This window comes from Cnephaeus nilssonii (genome assembly GCF_951640355.1).
Source record: "Cnephaeus nilssonii genome assembly, chromosome: X".
Lineage (NCBI taxonomy): Eukaryota > Metazoa > Chordata > Mammalia > Chiroptera > Vespertilionidae > Cnephaeus > Cnephaeus nilssonii.
The window spans coordinates 131,096,846-131,115,740 of NC_137071.1; the positions used below are offsets into that span (position 1 = coordinate 131,096,846).

General features: G+C 47.4%; 1 protein-coding gene across 8 annotated transcripts in view; it reads right to left on the minus strand.

The window, feature by feature from the left end:
- The window catches only part of USP9X (ubiquitin specific peptidase 9 X-linked), a 76,410-nt gene extending 57,878 nt beyond the window's left edge, over positions 1 to 18,532 (minus strand). For 3 of the 8 annotated variants that reach the window (XM_079764810.1, XM_079764809.1, XM_079764808.1), the window contains exon 1: positions 17,235 to 17,978. The gene's annotated coding sequence lies outside the window, so the exon portion shown is untranslated. Of the gene's footprint in view, positions 1 to 17,234; positions 17,980 to 18,398 lie in introns of those variants that run through there. The other 5 variants (XM_079764807.1, XM_079764805.1, XM_079764812.1 and 2 more) reach the window with 3 other exon arrangements.
- Positions 18,533 to 18,895: the final 363 nt, after the last annotated feature.

Here is an 18,895-nt window from a genome sequence, read left to right on the forward strand (position 1 = left end):
AATTTTGGGGACCTTTCCTTCCAAGGTTCAACCTCTATACTTACTCCAATGCAGCTGAATCTGTCAAGCGACCAACTGCCAATGACCACGACGCCCCACTTTGGGCCACCAGCCCCGCAATTCTAGACCCAGGGTCTCATCCTTAGCTGCACAGGAACATCATCTGAGGGGCTTTAATTAGCGCTGACATCCAAGCCCCTCTCCAGATTGAATGGATTATCGTATAACATAGATGTTTCTCTTGCTCTCGCTCCTCTTCCTCCCTCCCACTCTCTCTAAAAATCCATGGGAAAAATATCCTCAGGCGAGGGTTAGCTAACAAAAAACCTACCCCAGTAATTGATTCTAATGTGCCAATTTATTGAGAACTGTAGCTGATTGGTTGGTTATAGGTATATCCTGCTGTAAGTAAAGCGGCCAGCGCGTCCCTTTACTCCAGAACAGCCTAACATTTCCACCTCAAAATTAAATATAATTACTCAATCCAGAGATGGGGTTCTAACAAGATTTTGTTTCACTTGTCAACAGGAAAAAATCTTAAGTACTGATGAGGTTAAAGGCAGACAGAAAAATCTGTCATATGTGAAGTGGAAAAACAAAAGATGACATGATTGAGCAAGCTCTCACTTTTGTTTTCCATTTTTATACACCCTACATTACCAGAAGTTATGTGAATAGACGATCTTAAAAGCCTGAAGAAACTCGCCTATCTTTAGCTATTTTGGTCTGCTGGCAATTGATTTGAACAACATTTTTCTTGCCACTCCAAACATCAGCTCACCAGCTTAACTCCATCCTTCTCGACTTCAATCGGCTCCAATCTCTTCCACTTGCTCCCCAACCTGGACTCAAAATGGCCCTGTGTGCGCCCCCGCCCCCCAGGGGGCGGTGCTCCAAGCACCCCCTCAACTTCTCCTGCAAGCTTTGTCCTTAGCCTGGAGTCTAGGCCCTAGCCCTTCCTTTCTGGAAAAAAAACAAGCTCTGCCCGCCCCCTGCTCCCAAAACCTTAAAAAGCCTGTATCCCCCCTTTCCTCCTGCCATCCCCCCATCCACTGCTGTGTCTAAGCTACCAACACTGTGTGCTGCCAGTTGGTCTTAATTGAAGGCTGTGGACGGGTTGAAGATTCACTCCCATAAAACCCCACGCAAAGCTTTGTGGACATGAACATCTGGTGGGGGGAGAATAAGGTCTGACCCCTGGATCATCAGTGCTCTGACCAATCACACTGGCTGCCACCACCCCGCCCCATCTTTTCCCTCCGGATGCTAGCTTGGGAGACTTAGAGTAAGAAATTTGTCAAATCTGTAAAATCATCTGAGGAGCTTAAAAAAAAACCACTGAACCCATTAAAACTAATTTCTGGACACAAACATAACTCTTATTCAAAATCCTACCTCTGCCCCTCACAAACTGCCTTTTTTTTAAAAATTAAATTTGCCTATCTTAAAGGCAGTAAGAAACTCTCACAATTTTTCCAGGTCTTTCCAACTGAGATAATGCTATCCACAAAAATGCTGTGAGATTTATTTTAATAAAGGTGTTTTGCAAAGAAGGAAAAACAAACAAACAAACAAAAAAACCAAACAAACAAACAAAAAAGGTGTTTTGCAAATACCAAGCACACAATAACTTTTTAAAATGTAATTTTATTTTTTCTTTTTATAGGTACTGTGTAGGATTTTTGAATATTTGAAAAAAAATTATCAAAGATATGCTACAACTAAGTTATGCAAGAATAATACTGTTACATTTCTTAATCAATGCCATTTAGTCCACATGGCAATATCAGGTTGCCTGTAGACCACGGCATCTTTTCATATTCAAACTTAGCATCTCCACACCCCGCAAGCAAGATGGGAAAAACATCACCCTCACCTGGATCAAGACTGCCATTATGTTTGTTTTCTTAAGGGGGGAAGAGGGAGAGGGAGGGAGGGGGGGGGAGAAACATCCACCAGCTGCCTCCTGACCAGGACTCGAACTCACAACCTTCCGGTGTAGGGGAAGATGACTGAGCCACCAGGCCAGGCTGGCATCATTTGTTTGAAATAAGCAAGCCACTTACTAGCTATTTCACACTTTGCCGAACTGGCTTTCTCTAGCAGCTTTCAATGGGAAGTCCTTAACACCAGACCCCCCAGGACAAAGAAGGCTCCTTCCCTGCCCAGTTGTTATTCTCTCTGCTCAAATGGTCCTTAGAGGCTAGAGTCTCTCCCCGAAACCCTGAAGCTTGGTCAAACCTGTTTACCTCGCCCCAACTCTCCCGCAGCACCCAAGTCCAGTGGATGGTAAGGTGGGTTCAGTTACACTTTGTTTCCTTCAAGTCCCAGAACCTCCCGAGAGTAGTTAAGAGAGGACTTCACTGTGTCCACTCCTACCGGGGCTCTCTTGTTTCATCGCATCTGCGCGGTGCTTCCCCCCCCCCGCCCCCAAAACGCCAAGTTCCGCCAGGCCAGAAGCCGTCTGAACTCTTCCTCACTGAATGCCAGGGACTCACTGGCACACAAGCAGGTGCTCAAACTAAAGTGGGGGGCTGGCGTGGGTCGGGAAACAACAAAGGCAGACCCCTTCCCATCTGCATCAGTGTATCGGTCCCACTCCCACGCCCCCCCTCCAGGACCCAATGCGAACAGCAGCCTGGCTGGTCTCCACGCTCCCAACCCGGGCACCCTCTGCGACAGCTCCCGCCGCCTGTTCCACCTGTTCCGTAAGAACTCGGATTCAAGGGCATCCACAGTCAGCCGTAACTTATTTTCCCAACACCGTCTCTCATTCCCCAATTCCAATCCTTCAACACAATTTTTCTTACTGAGGGTCATTAGAGCAGCTAACGGGAGTGTTTACTTTGTGTGGGGCTCTATTGCAAGCGAGTTATATGCACAAGTTTACCCCTCAGAACAAGCCTATCATCAGCCCCATTTCAGGAGGAAAGAAACTGGGGCGATAGCTAGGCGGTCAGAGGGGAAGAGCCAGGGGTCTCCACTGTTAACGCCCAGGCCATGCACTGATGATGCTGGAAAATCAGGAAGAAACACTTTTTCTAAAACTGGACTTCTCACTTTTTATGATGTCCCCATGTTAAGGATTCTAAGTCATCGCTAACGGCCACGCACCACAGACTTTGCTTCTATAACACAACAGCTGTATTCCTGAGAGATGTGGCATACACAAGAAATGTTCCAGAACTACTGTGCAACGGGAGGTGAGCTTTCACACAGCGGACTTTGAAATGCAGCAAATTGCTTTCCACAGCGGAGTCCACAGCGATGTTAAAATGTAGCCTTTGCTCGAGTCAAGGCCTGGTTTTCCAACTCCACCAGCACGTTTTCCAACACCAATAACATTATCATTAGCACAGGACTCATCATTCTGATCACATTGTTATGATAAACTGGACACAAATCCACATCAAGGCCACGAAAAAACCACCCACAGAATGGGAGAAACAAATCCGAAACCATGAATCTAATTAGGGACTTGCATCTGAAACATAAAAAAATGCTTACAACTCTAATAAAAAGACAATCCAATTTAGAAATAAGGCCAAGAAGCCCAAGAGGCATTTCTCCAAAGATCTAGAAATGGGCCGAAAGCACACGAAAAGATGCACACAATCATGAGCCTTCGGGAAACGCCAAACAGCTCCAATGATACACAGTGCATATAGGGCTTGGTATGTAACTGGTGGTTTCAGACATCTGGGGGTGTATCCCCTGTGGATAAGGGGGGAATACTGTATGTCAATAATGACATGAAATGTGAGTGGGTCCAATCACAATGGAGAGAGAGGCTGGAATTGAAGAAGGACGATCCAATCACATAATGTCAACAGGAGACAGATTTTAGATCCAAGGACACAAATTGGTTGAAAAATAAGCATTGTGCAAAACAGCAACCATTAGAAAGCTAGAGTGGCTACACATTTATGAAAATAAAATTGTAGACAAAAGGACTGCTCAAGATAAAGAGGAATAGTCTACAATCAAAGGGCCCATTTATTAAGAGACATAACAATCATAAGTATTATAGGCACAACATAACAGAGCCTCAAAACATATGAAGGGGAAAAAAGAGAAAGGAGGGACATAGACAATTCAACAATAACTGAAGACTACAAGGTCCCGCTTTTATAATGGATAGAACTAAGCAAAAGATTAACAAGAAATGGGAGGGACTACATCAAACTCAAACGTTTCTGCACAGCAATGGCAACGAAAGGAAAAGGCAACCTAACTGGAGAAAACATTTACAGATCATATATCTGATAAGGGCTTAATACCCAATATATAAAGAACACATACAACTCAACAGCAAAAAATAAAAAATCTTGCATTTGCAACAACATGGATGGACCATGAAGGCATTAAGTGAAGTAAGTCCACCAAAAAGAGAAATACTGTAAGATCTCACCTATATATGGAATCTAAAATGAAAACAGAAAACCCCAAGCTCATGGTATAGAGAGAAAAGACTGGTGATTGCCTTATGGACAAAATGGGCAAAGGTGGTCAAAAGGTACCAATTTCCAGTTATAAAATAAGTTGGTCACAGGAGGTTAATGTACAGCCTGGTGACTATATATATAAAAGGCTAATATGCAAAGTGTCCTCCTGGGAGTTCAACCTGGAGTTTGATTGACAGGCACTGACCACCAGGGGGTGGCGTGGAACAAAGGAAGGCTCTGGTTGGCAGCTGGAAGGCCCTGATTGCCCGTCAGGCCTAGGGACCTTTCAAAGTAGCTAGGAAGCCCTGGCCCATGTGGCTCAGTTGGTTGAGCGTCTAAGGTCACTGGTTCAATCCCTGGCTGCGGTGTATACAGGAGGCAACCCATCAATGTTTCTCTATCTCCATCTCTCTCCCCCCACCACCTTCTCTCTAAAATCAATAAAAACATGGAAAAAAGGTAGTTAGGAAAATGGATCTTCAAAGTTCTCATCACAAGAAAAATAATTTTTTAACACTGTATGGTAATGGATGTTAACTGTACTCACTGTGCTGATCCTTCTGCAATATATACAAATATCAAATCATTACACTGTACACCTGAAACTAATAATGCTGTCAATTACACCGCAATTAAAAACTAAAAACGAGACTTTAACACTATATATCGACTAGATCATACAGACACCCTTAGAATACCCTACCGAAGAGCAGCAGAACATGTCCATTCCGAGTGCACGAGGACAAATCACATACAGTAATGTTTAATATAAAAATGAAAACAAAACAGACTAGTTTTTAAAAGAAAACACTTGAGCACAAGAAGAACAAAGAGATACTGTGAAGGCTAAAACCGTGCAAGGAAAAGGAGACGGGTGCGCAAAGACTATTAAAACTTGAAATTAAATGCTCCACATGTAGGCATTTCTACATGCAATGTGCCCTGAACATTTTCGGTCACAGCACTGTGAAGCCCACTAAGTCAGCAGGAAGAGCTTTCCTCCTTTGAATCAAAGTTTACTTCCCTCGTCACTCGTAACTACCTATTGTTAGTTTATAGTTGGGGCCACTGACCAGAAAGTTAATATCACAACTTTCTACACTATAATCCTTCAAAATACCCAGCTTTACAGTGCACGTACACCCGGATTGCTTTTCAAGAGGAAGATATACCTTCTACTTACACATTCATTCATCAAACCCTTCCGAACAGTGATGTCCCAGTGCCTACAACAAATCAACCTAGTAAGTGAGCAATGGTGACTTAAAATATCTGACACAATCACATACCAAATGTCACAGAAGACAAGCCTACTCATCAGTTTCCTCCTTGTAAAATGACAGGATCACAACGAAGTTACCTATTAATAGTTCTCACCAACCTTTATCACAATTAACTTATAGACGTCACCAATCCAATCATGAGATGCTGATCCAATACACTGCAAACAAAGACCTCATTTCCTTTAGTCAACATTTTCAGCAATGTTCAGGATAGATGATCAATAATCCATTTTCAATGTGCTTCCGGCCGGTCCTCTCTTCTACCTGATTCTCCAGTTAGATTACGTCACAAATGTCAAGAATTTCAAGAGAAAACCAAAGAATCTGAAATTTCTTTTAGTCAATGAGATTATCTTCAGGATATTAAATATTTTACATACAATAATTTAAAAATAACAGCCTTGAGATACAATTCACTTACCATACACACCACCCATAATGTGTACAATTCACTTGATTTTAGTTTATTCAGAGTTGTACAATTAGCACCACAATCAATTTTAGAACATTTTCATCGGCCCAAAGAGAAACCCCATATCCATTAGCATCAATCACTCCCCAGTCCCTCCTCCCTCACTCCAGTCCTAATGTAACCTACTTTTTCTCTCTAGAGATTTGTCTATTGTGGACATTTCGTATAAATGGCATCACATAATATGGCACCTTTTGTGACTGGCGTCTCTCACCTAGCATCATCGTCTGTCAGGTTCATCCAAGTTGCATTTCTTTTTCTCATCATTAAGTATTCCAGTGTATGGTAACATTTTTATGCGTTCATTAGTTGAAAATTTGCATATGTCTTTTTGAGTTAGTGTTTTTGTTTTCTTCAAATAAATACCCAGAAGTGGCATTACTGAATCATATGGTAGTTCTACTTTTAATTTTTTGAGAAACCGCCATACTGTTTTCCATAGTGGCTGCACCAATTTACATTTCCGCCAACAAGGGATCCTTTTCCTCCGAATCCTTGCCGACACTTATTTCTTGTCTTCCTGGTTTATATCTGAAGGCTGTTTTTTAGTCCGAAGTATTGAATCTCTCAAGAGAAAAGATTTTCCAGACATATTCTAAAGCCAAACGTGCATAGTTTTTTAATTAACAGGATGTTTAATCTCCCTTGTTACTAAATAGATTAAGGTGGGGGTTTTTTAAAATCTTGATGTGGGAAGAAATTGATCATCATAAGGAAGACAACTATATTTTATTGATTTTGAGAGAGAGGGAGAGGGAGAAAGAGATGGAAACATCGATCGGCTGCCTCCTGCACTGCCCCTACTGGGGATGGAGCCCACAACCCTGGCAGGTGCCCTGACTGAGAATGGAACATGGGACGACACTCAATCCACTGAGCCATACCGGCTGGGTGATTAAGTTCATTTGTTAAAAATATCTTCTTTCAAAAAATTCACTCAACTAGTGATTTTGAGCTACAAGGCTTAAAGCTATCTGCTGGTCAAACTTAAAATTTTATAGGTAAGCAAGAGTTAAGTATCAGTAAGATCAATAAACATATTAAAAGATTATAAACATCTAGAGGCAAATGAACATTTAAGCCACAATTAGAAATTCCTAAATCCCCATCAAAATGGCCCAAGTTAAAAGGACTAACAGTGGGAAGTGACACTGCTGGTGGGATTCTAACTTGGTATAACCAGTTGGTTACCTGGGAAATGTGGTCGGCAGCATCTCCTAAAGCTGAACACACATATACCCTATAACACCCAGCAATTCCACTTCACCACGGACAGACATGGGCTAAAATAATCATGGTAACACTTCTTAAAATTGGTAAAAACACTGCAACAATAAAATGGAGACGTAAACCATGGCATATCTCATTCAATGACTACACAGTAATGAAAAAGAAAAAATTAATCAAGCATATGTTAGGTAAAAGCAGCGAGACTCAAAGGTGTACACTCTCTTATTCCTTTTATGTAAGTTCTTAAAGGGGCATAACTAACTCATTGCGAGATGGAGGTCAGAATATTGTGGGGTGGCTTTCTTTTTTGGGGTGGGGAGGGGAGGCATGAGGGAGCCTTCTGGGATACTGGAACTTGTCTATGTTGATCTGAATGGCAGTTCTGCAGACATGTGTACAAAGTGATCAAACTGCACCTTTAAAACGTGCAGACTTGCTGTATGCAAGCTAGATCTCCCTTAAAAAGTAAAAATTCACAGTAGATAAGCCACTCAAAAGAGAATGCAAGCTTTCCTTGGGAGCCTGAGGCACTGGTTCTCACTAAGACCCCTGTTCAGGAGATTCAGGAGATGAAAACGGTTTTCATGATAATAAGGCGGAATTTGCCAATTTCCCGGCCATTCTCCCTCAGGTGTACAGCCGAGTTCTTCCCGAGGCAGCATGTAATTATGTGACAACAGATTGAAGGCAGAGGCCGATAGAGAATCCAGCTGTCTTCTATTAAGCCAGATATGCAAATTTGCAAACATGTAAAACAGCAACACTCTTCTCACTAATTCCTGTTTGGGGAAAGTTATTTTCCAGAAAAGCATTATTTACGTTAACGTGCAATGATTTCTGTGTTGAGTGCATACACACATTTTTAAATGTCTGCTTTAATTTCTAATGTGGTAAATATCATTGGATAGAACCCCACATAAACAAAAGCTCTTCCACTGAAAATATGAATGTGGTTTAAAAAAAACACACACCCAAATGGAAGCCAGAGAATCTTTCCATGATTCTCCTTTCACTGACATGATTCTCCTTCCCATGATGCACTGAGGAGAACGAGGCCATCCTCAAGCAGAGGCCACCTGAGACAGCGAACATTGACATTGTCAGACAGTGGCCTCTGCTATCAGGCAAGGAACACACCCGCAGGCACATTAGGTTCCTCCCCCAACCCTCAGTCTGGACCCACAATCCCTCTCAAGCTCCAAGTCAAGAACTCAAGAATTTTGAATAATTGATTAATATCTCTAAAGGACACAGTAAACAGATATATACGTACTAATTAAACATGAGTTTCTAGGGGTTTTTCCACTTCTCAAGTCAGAGCACAGCAAAGTATTATAAACCCTCTAATTATACCTCACCTCTTATATATAAGCTTTATTACACATTTGCCATACTTAATTTCCTGCTTCATCCTAATGATTTCATTCAGCCCTGAACAAAGTCAACCAATAGAAGCAGCGAGCACAACCTAACCCCGCCAGGCTACAGGTTCAGACCCTGATCAGGTCCCTGTCGCAAGGACACCAAGGCCACCGCTGAGACCTCCAGGCGACGCGCTTTTGTTTTCCAATTATTTTTTAAAATATATTTTATTGATTTTTTATAGAGAGGAAGGGAGAGGGATAGAGCGTTAGAAACATCGATGAGAGAGAAACATCGATCAGCTGCCTCCTGCACACCCCCTACTGGGGATGTGTCCGCAACCAAGGTACATGCCCTTGACCGGAATCGAACCTGGGACCCCTCAGTCCGCAGGCCGACGCTCTAGCCACTGAGCAACACCCGTTAGGGCATTTTCAATTATTTTTATAAAAGAGCAAAATGCAACTACCTTGCAAATTCGCACACAAGACACGGGAAGCTGTTGGAACAGGGCTGTTCTCAAGCAGGCAGTACCGCCTTGCAAGACAAAGAAACACCTTCATCAGCCAACAGGCAGAGGCGGGACCTGACTCAGGCTGACAACTAGTTAACGTTTTAAAACGGGAAAAGGCATAGAAACAGGAAGCAGAGCCCAGCACCCAGTTCTTGTACGAGGTTTTCACTCTCCATGTACATCAGTGTAACATGCGCTGCTCTCTCATGTCCCAGGCCAGCACACACAGAGGGAGGTAACGAAGACCTGAACCACAACAATGTGAAAATGACCATTAGAAAAAAGAGATAGCTTAAAAACAACCCCTCAAAAAAAACACACCCAAAAACATTTGTTCAAAGACATTTGTTCAAAGAAGCCTAAAGCATAATCTTGTAAAACTCAGTAGCCACTGAAGAGGCAAAGCAACAGAGATGCAGAACATGGACCAGGCCGAAGAGCAATTCAATGATGCTCAAGATGTTACTGGCAGAGAACACCGGGGCGCTCTAAAAGGAACACTGAGTAGCAGAAATGGGAAAGCAAAGGGAGTGTATGGAGAATTGGGAGTCAAGTGAATGGAGAATAGGGGGACGGGACAGAAATAGTGGGAAATTAAGTTGGAAAATTATATTCAAGTCAATTTCATGATGACAGTTTGGGGCAGTCTTTAAAAAGGAGCTGGGGCCCTAGCGGGTTTGGCTCAACAGATAAGAGTGTTGGCCTGTGGACTGAAGGGTCCCGGGTTCGATTCCCGCTCAGGGCACATGCCCAGGTTGCAGGCTCGATTCCCCAGTAGGGGGTGTGCAGGAGGCAGCCGATCCATGATTCTCACCGTGGATGTTTCTCTCTCTCTCCCTCTCCCTTCCTCTCTGAAATAAAAAAATAAAATAAAATAAATGGGAGAGCTGGGAAGGAGGGACAAGAAAACCGTTCCGTAGGCAGGTGAACAAATGGCACACACTCAGGTCCCGAGGCAGAACACGATTTAGTAAATTCATCAGGTCACTGCTGAGAACCTTTGATTCAACACACATCTATAATATGGTTGTTTCAACATAATGGAATTATCAGAGGTAGGGTTTGTGTTTTTGCTTCCCCCCCCCCCTTATATTCCCCCAACTTTTTCTTTCGGGGGGGGGGGTAACATTTTAATATAGATCAGTATCTGGTTCATTTCAGCTCCTTCACGGCCAGTACTGGGGGCAAGACTGCTTCCGTTTCCCTGCCTTCTGTCTGTCTGTGATGACCAAGGTATACAGGCATCTGCTGCATTGGACTTGAAACTTCACATTATCCTTATTTTTCTCGACAGACTTGGCATCGTTTCGCCTGGCTGTGTGCAGGGTCCTTGATTTCCTCAATTTTGTGAGGCGACAAGGTACAGAGAGCTCGCAACCCACTCAGCTTTTTCTTAACAGAATACACTGACTTCGTAATCAGATAAAAGTTATAAAGAGAAAGTATAGAACTTTAGGAAACTTTCCAGCAAATAAACTGGTTTAAGTATTTAAAAGTAAGCTTTAGTGTGTTCTGAAAACTTACTTTATGTAGAACACTATCCCTCAAGACATGAAAATAAACTATTTTGATACTACATCGTTCCAATTTAGCTTTCCTTTAACATGGAATCAAACACCACGATGCTCTCTTAGACTCTAAGCGCAAAGCCCAAAATATTTATGATCTGGCCCTTTATAGAAAGTTTGCTGATCCCGGAACTGAACCACCAAAGTCAACAGGAGGGAAATGGGCAAAATGGGATAGGAAAGGGAAAGAAGTCAAAGACTCCTTTTACTCCTCTTAATTTTTTCTCTCTTCCCAATACACAGGCTTTGGCCCGAGGATGGGACCCCAAACCACCACCTCAGAATCATCCCAGCAAAGAGAATTCCTCTGATGATGGTTGGTCCATGTGAGCCTAAAGCGACCCAAGCTCACATGCCTGATCAGTCACAGAAAGGATAACTGAAAGGGTGACATCCATTTCGGACGAGCAGTTTAGGTTACTGGAGGTCAAATATTCCTCCCGATTCTGCCATTCAGACAATCAAACAGTTATTGTAAACAACGGAATACTACGTGCTCTCACACACAAAGATAAAGGACAAGCTCCCGGACTTTACGATCCATTATCAGCCAGGGAGAGACTTTAGTGTAAATTTTATGAGAGTGACTACAAAGGTAATGGGATTTCAAGAATCCCCTCATTAATGTGACTCCTTCCATCTGGAGACAGCTTCATGAAGCAGCATGCTACCTCCGTCGAGTTGCTTTACCTCTTTGAGCCACGTTCCTTACCTGAAAACCAGAGTTTGACTAGAGCTAAGACTCCTTTCAGAGCTGCTCATCATAAAAGGATTATTAGGTCAAGTTTAACTCCAAGCAATAAAGAGAATGGGGGGAGGGGGGGAGGTGAGGAGAGAAATCAGACCAAGAATATGGTAGACTATTCATCCAACAAAATATTATTGACTGCCTCATGTGCCAGGAACTTTCCAGGTGCTAGGGATGTATCAGTGGCCCTAGGATCTTGAGTCTGACCACATGGGTGCCACCAACCTAAAAGAATTTGGAGGACAAAATTAATCATCTAAAAAAAAAACATCAAACAAAAAGACACAGTATGGAGATAACTTAGAGCATCAACACAGGGAAGAAATGGCAGGAGGAAGAGGTGACACCAGAGCATGTCATTCCAGACTCCTAAAGCCAACTTGTAAGAATTTGGAGAGAATCCATTTCTACTGTGCATGACATTTGGGTTCACTGGAGAAGACTGGGCTCAGAATGAACTTCTATTTAACTTATTTAAAGAAACTGAAAGGTAAAAGGAAAATTCCATTGGCTTATACCCCAACTAGATAGACGTCTAATACAGTAACTTAATTCAGTCTCCTAGGAGGCGCAATAAAGAATGACAAAATTAGTTAGGACAACTTTTGAGATCAGCTAGTCTGATGCCCCCTCCTCCCCCATTTCATACCAAATAAGATTCTAGACAATAGTAATTCCTAGCCCAATAAATGTGTTGAATAGATAAAAAGGAAACTAATGCCTTAACAGATGTAAATGTCCGTGTCAGAGCTGGAACCATAACTCTAAGAAGGCACTCGTGTGTAAGTGTGTATGTGCGTAAAATTGTAAGTGCTAGCCGGGTCTCTGCCCACTCCTCACCCATGTCCGAACCTTTCACTGGGCCTGCTCTGGAATTGTTGGCAGTGTGACTGACAAGAGTATTACTGCCTAACGGTGGGACACAATCTCAGTCTCAGATCTCCCCTTTCCCTAAAATGAATTGCAGAAAGAACCAGAAACCCCTAACCGCGTATCAGAGTCATCTTTTGAGGTTTTGTTTTTGTAATACATTTTTATTGGTTTTTTCTTAAAAGGGGGAGGAAGGGAGAAGGAGAGAGAAACATCTATTGGTTGCCTCCCGCACGTGCCCATCCCAGGATGGAACCCGAAACCTGGGTAGGTGCCCTGACCTTCTGGTGCAAGGGATGCCACTCCAGCCAACGGAGCCGAGCCACACCGGCAGGGCCAATACGTGTTTTAAAGCGCCACAGGTGATCCTGATACACAGTGAGGTGGGAAATCACTGTTAGACAGTGACTGAGAATAGATGGGAAACTCATTTGCTGTGGAATACATGTCTAGTGGATGGGTGTTCACTGAAGCTCATGAGACAAGCACACCACCTTTAAAGAACAAACATAAGGCAGCTCATCTTAACAGTATGTCTTTTCACACCTTATTCCTTAACAGTATAATCCATTGGCCTTTGTTATTGAATAGCAATAACTGGGTGATAATCCCAGCTCCAATATATGCATAACAGAAGATTCATTAAGTCTACTTTCCTTATGATAAACTTCATAGCATAGGAAATAAGACTATAGTAATCATTAATTTAACAGAAAGACCTGACAAATCACGTGCCACGTTAAGAATGCTCAGAGATTCTACCATAGCAGGCTTTCCTCACTTCTTTCAATACAGAATTTAGCACAATGGATAGACCAAAGGAATTAAAACAATCAAGTGTTATCACTATTTCATTCATTCCATAAAATTATCAGCCCAAACTATAAAAAAGCTTTAGTTTAAAAAAGCTTTTGTAAAATGTACAGATATTAAACAAGGCTAAATAAAACTTAGAATTCTCAAATTGAACACAGATGCTCACATGATACTAAATGTTCACTTGTGAGATGAGTTAAACTACGGGGAGACAGTGCCTCCATTTTGCATCTTTTAAGAAAGGGGGTGGGGGTAAGAGATCAACGAAAGGACTTGTATGCTTGCTTATGAGCATAACCCAGGGACACAGACACTAGGGGGGCGAGGGCCTGTGCTGGGGGGTGGGGTGGCCGGGGCGAGGTCAGTGGGGAAAAAAGGAGACTCATGTAATCCTCTATGTAATGCTTTAAACAATAAAGGACTAAATAAAAAGGGTTAAAAGTTGCCTAACATCATTTTAATAGTCAACTGAGCTATCAACCTGAACGTGTGGAAAGAACATACTTGCCTCAGAGCCTTAGCATCTCCCTGGACCAACCAAGTCATTTCCCAAACTGCAGATTACTGTCATATTTTAAATTCTTAATCTAAAGTTACTCCAGGATAGAAAACAACCCAAAAGTTGTTTTTTTGTTGTTCCCAAAAAACAGTCATCAGTGTTGTGTCTCGAACCGTGTGGAGGCACCACGGGCTGCGCCTGCCAGACCTCAGTCCCTCATCTGTAGAATGGACACAATACCCTCTCTGGAAGGTAAGAAGTGGGAAATGTTTTCCAGTGCTGGCACTTTTTAATGCCCAATGAACGACAATTATGCTGATAAGTGAGAACAGTTGAGAAAGGAAGAAACTGATCTTATTTATCCACTTGGAAGTTCAGTAAGAACATGCTCACAGCAGTAACGCGGTGGTTTGCAAGCCCCTGCATCTGAGAAATCACCCCCCAGTGCTTTCAAACAGAGCTCTGCCCAGACCCCATCTCAGAACCAATCCTCAGTCTCTGGGAGTGGGACCCAAGCGTCTGTATATTTTTTTAAACTCCCCCAAGTGCTTCTAATGTGCAGCCAGGGGTGGGGTCTGATGCATTAACCCTTTCCCAATTACTAACATTAGACTCTGTGAATGTTAAAATAAGACAACTTAGCCCTGGCCGGTTTGGCTTAGTGGATGGAGTGTCCACCCTCTGACTGAAGGGTCCCGGGTTCGATTCCGGTCTTGGTCGCAGGCTTATGCCAGAGGCAACCAATCATCTCACATCGCTGTTTCTCTGTTTCTCCCCACCCCTTCCAAAAAAGCAATGGGGAAAAAATCCAGGGTGCGGATTAACGACAAGAAGACACCTCAGCCATAAACACAACAGCTCTTACAGCTCCTAAAAGAACCAAGTGGAAACTGAAACCATGTTTGTCAATTTTTGAGGAAAAACAAAATCAAGATTCAGAAAACATAACAGCAAAAGAGGAAATATAATGCAGGCTATTATACAGCATTACATTCCTTTAAAATTAAAAATCAACAACTAGCTCAACAACCACAGCATTAGACACCACCCCCAACCCGGTAACTGTCCAAAAAAACGAACCCTTTCACCACACCCCCCTATACATTTCAAACAACTGTCGTTAACCTGATTTAAACAAAGACTGGTTTCAATATTAAAATTCTGAATCTGAAGTGTGAAAACTTGATTAGTTTTCAAATTGTCTTTACGAAATAATAAATGGCCTAAAAGAATGCTTCCTTGTGTCCAACTACTCAAGAACTAACAAATCCAGGTTAAGTAAATTCAAGGAAAACATCCATCTTCAGAAAGTGCAAGAGCATTATTAATGCCACATCAAAGAAAAATTATCGCTGGAGATAGCCATGCAATCTCCCATCTTCTTGAGATGTTAGAAAATGTATTTCAAAATCCTGAAAGAAAAAAAGATCCAAAGTAAATCCCACTTGAGCATTCCAGTGATAAAACAAGAGAGCTACGGAACACCGAGAGATCCCACTAATTTGATGAAAGGTAAAAGCTGCCTTCAAAGTTACTTTCTGAGGAATTTAGATTTCAAGAACGTCTAAATGTTCTTGCTGTTATCTAATCCCTCCAGAAATTTTCCCTCAGAAACTACCAAGGTCAGCAAACAAAAGAACGTCCAGATAATACGTGGAGAATTACAAGTTAAATGTTCACGCAAAAAAAAAATATATATATATTTTTTAAAGGAACGGGGAGCAAAAATCCGTGTAAGCTCCAATGTGCTATTTTTTTCATTCGAGGAAGCAAAATGCATCAGACACATTTTGAGTTCCCCCTGGGCACACCAATTCGAAATACTTTTGGTTTTCACCGCATCTGAACCCTGGGAAAACACAGCTTCGAGTTCAAGTTAGAAGACCAAGTGCCAGCCTTAACACCGAGGACAAACAGCGACACATTGGGGTACGTGAGACCCGAATCTGGAAGCTCTTGGAAGGCGTTTGCTGAAAGCAAAATGGCAGCGCACTGCGACCAGCAGGCCAGGCGGAGCCGACGGCGGGTTCGTGGGCTCTATTTTTACCAAGTTCAAGCGTACAGGTTCACAAAACCAGGCTGGCCACGGGTCATCGGTCCCCCCCAGGTAATCGCCGGGCACATAATGGGCTCCGGGAGAGGGTTAAGTGCCTGCTGAAAAGTTGCCTAACGGATGCGCTCCAAATTTTTCCTCAAAAGTGAAGATCTACCCACGGTCCAGACCTCAGGGGCTCAAGGGTTTTCAGGTGAAGGAATGCCGGCGCCGGTTCCCCTCCCCCCCCCCCCCCCCCCCCAGAAAGCACGAACCTTGAACGCACACGGGCCTCGCTCGGTTGCGTGCAGAGACCGTGAGGCAAGGCCACACACCTGTGCAAACCCACCAGCGGCAAAGCCAACGAACGCGCCGGCTGCGGGGCTTTGGCCAAAAGGAACCTGCGCCATTTGAGGCAAGTTGTCTGCGAGAGGCGAGAAAACGCCGGGGCGGGTTCCAGCCGCCGCAGAAACGCACCCCGACCTCCCCGAGCACGTAGCCACCTGCTCCGGGAGGCCGCCGGCGAGGATTTCACAATGAATGAAAAAGCAACCATTTCTCGACGCCCCGGCCTCGCGCCGCCAGGCTCGGAAGGTCTCGGCGCTAACCAACTCGCACACGCCACTATTTTTGGCAGAAACGGTGAAGAATAGAAAGGCGGGGGGGTCCGAGGCGGCTTTTCGGCACCCAAACCCCCGTCCGCGGTGGCCCGGGGGCCGGGGCGGCGGCGGCGGCGATGACCCGGCTGCGGCTGGGGTCGCGGGGAGGCTGCGGGCTTCGACGGGCGGGCGGGGGGAGGCGGCCGTGCCGCGGGGCCCGATCGCCCGACGTCGCCGAGGCCTAGCGCCCCGGCTCCAAATCACTCCACCTCAGTAATGGCGTTCGGTGTCAAGTGGAACAAGAATGGGGAGGAGGGCGAGCCGTCCGTGCGCCCGGGTGGCAGCCCCGGGCCAGGGGGCGCCCGGAGCCCCCCGACGCCGCGCCGGCCCCCGGGTGCGGATGCGGAGGCTGCCCGCAGGGCACGGAGACTCCATCCTCCCACTCGGCCCCAGACAGGACGGGAAGGGGGAGGAGGGGGAGGGACGGAGCCGTCAGCCATTTTCCCTTCCAGCCCCAAACACACACACTCACACTCACACACACACACACACACACGCACACACGCACGCACACACACGCTCCCGGGACGCCGGTCCGCGGGGAGCCCGGCCCCGCGCCCTCGCCCGCCCAGCCGGGGCCCGGGGCGGGGGCGGCGGGGAAGCCCCCGGGCCGGCCGTCGCGGGTGCACGGCGCACACACACCCCCCTCGCCCTCCTCCCCGCGGCCAAGTCCAGCTGTTGCCCCGGGAAAGCGCGTCCGTCCTCCCCCCTCCCCCCGGGCGAGGTGGCCACTCACCGCACAACCCGGGCGTCTCGTCTTCGGCGGCAGGACACGCGGAGCCGGCAGCGCCACTCAGTCGCGGGGCCAGACGGACGCGGGTGCAACCCAGGCCCCCGGTCGGGGGGGGGGGAGGGAGGGGACGACGGGCGACAAAGTGTGTGGAGAGGCCGCGGCGACAGCTCGGGAGCCGGGACTCCGCGCTCGCAGCGCCCGCCCTGCAGCGGTGGCCGCTCCTCCTCCGCCGCCGCCGGCCCTCTTCCCTTCCTCTCAGGCCGGGCTCTGCGCTCCGCTCCGACGGCTCCGGGCGGTGCGTCTGTCCTGCGTCACCTCCTCCCGCTCCTCCTCCCGCCGCGGCCGCCTCGCTTTCCCCGATCGCCGTCCGCGTCCGCGCTCCGGCCTGCTCGCTGCGCTGCGGCTCGCTCCTCGCGGCTCGCTGCCGGCGCCGACCGAGCCGGGCGCTGAGGAGCCGCCGCCTCCCGGGAGGGGCGGCACACGGACTCCCGCGAGGCCTGCGAACTGAGCGCGGGAGGGGCTGAGCGGGGAGGCCCCGGCGCGCCGGCTGCACGGGGGCTGCAGCGCCGGCGGCGGCCACTACCTTCCGCAGCCGCGGCTGCCCGTCCTCGTCAATATGGCGGCTCCAGCAAAGCAAAAAAAAACACACAAAAAAAACCGCTCGGCCAGCGGCGGCGGCGGCGGCGGCGGCAGGGGCAGCGGCGGCAGCGCAGGCGGCGGCGGCGCAGACTCCCACCCGCTCCAGAGCCGCCCAGAGCCCCGGCCCCGCCCCCCGCAGGCCCCGCCCCCCGCAGGCCCCGCCCCCCGCAGGCCCCGCCCCCGGCCCGCGCCCGCCGCCCCCGCCTACCCGGGCGATCAGCTGTTCCTCCCACTCCCTGCACTCGAGCACCTCCCTCCGCTCCTCCTCCACCCGAAGCCTGGGAGCCTGGCGCGCCGCCCTGGGAGCCCGGCCGCCAGACGCGGAGAACCCGGAAAGCTGGGGGAGGGGAGACAATGCGGGCAAGATTGTTCGCTCAGAAGCGCTCCCGCCGCCCCGCCCTCCGGGATCGCGCTGCCCCCTCCCGGGGACACTGTTACCCAGCCGCGGGCTCCCCGCGGAGCGGGGGCCGAGGTGGCAGGAGGACGGGCGGGGGTGGGGGCAGGGCGGCCCGCGAGGACCCGGCGTACCACGCGGCAGGAGCTGGCGGATCGGGGTTGGCAGGCTGTACGGACAGGACAGAGTTAATCGCGCGAGCCACCGCCGCGTCGCTCAGAGTTTGACTGGGGCCGCTTGTTTTTGTTCCATTGTGAACCGTGGCTCCGCCGACGAGTGCCCGGATGATGACGTCACCGCCCCCCAGTTCCGGGATTGTGGGGGGAGGGGTGGCGGAAAGACGAGATCCGGAGACCACGCGCCGGGCGCTCGCACCCGCGATGCCTGCGGGGGAGGGGCGGCTAATGAGGCCGGGGGGGGGGGGGGTCCCAGCGGCGCACGGGTCCGGGAGGCGGCCAGGCCCCCGAGGCGGGGACGCTGCCAGGCGGCAAGGGTGCGAAGTCCCTGGCCACCTGCTCCACCCCGATAGGAGGAAGGTGTGGCTATCTCCCAGGGCTGCAGGGGGTTACTTGCCAGGGGGAGCCTTCCCAGCCCCCAGGAAGCAGGTGCTCCGAGGCGCTCAATCACTGGA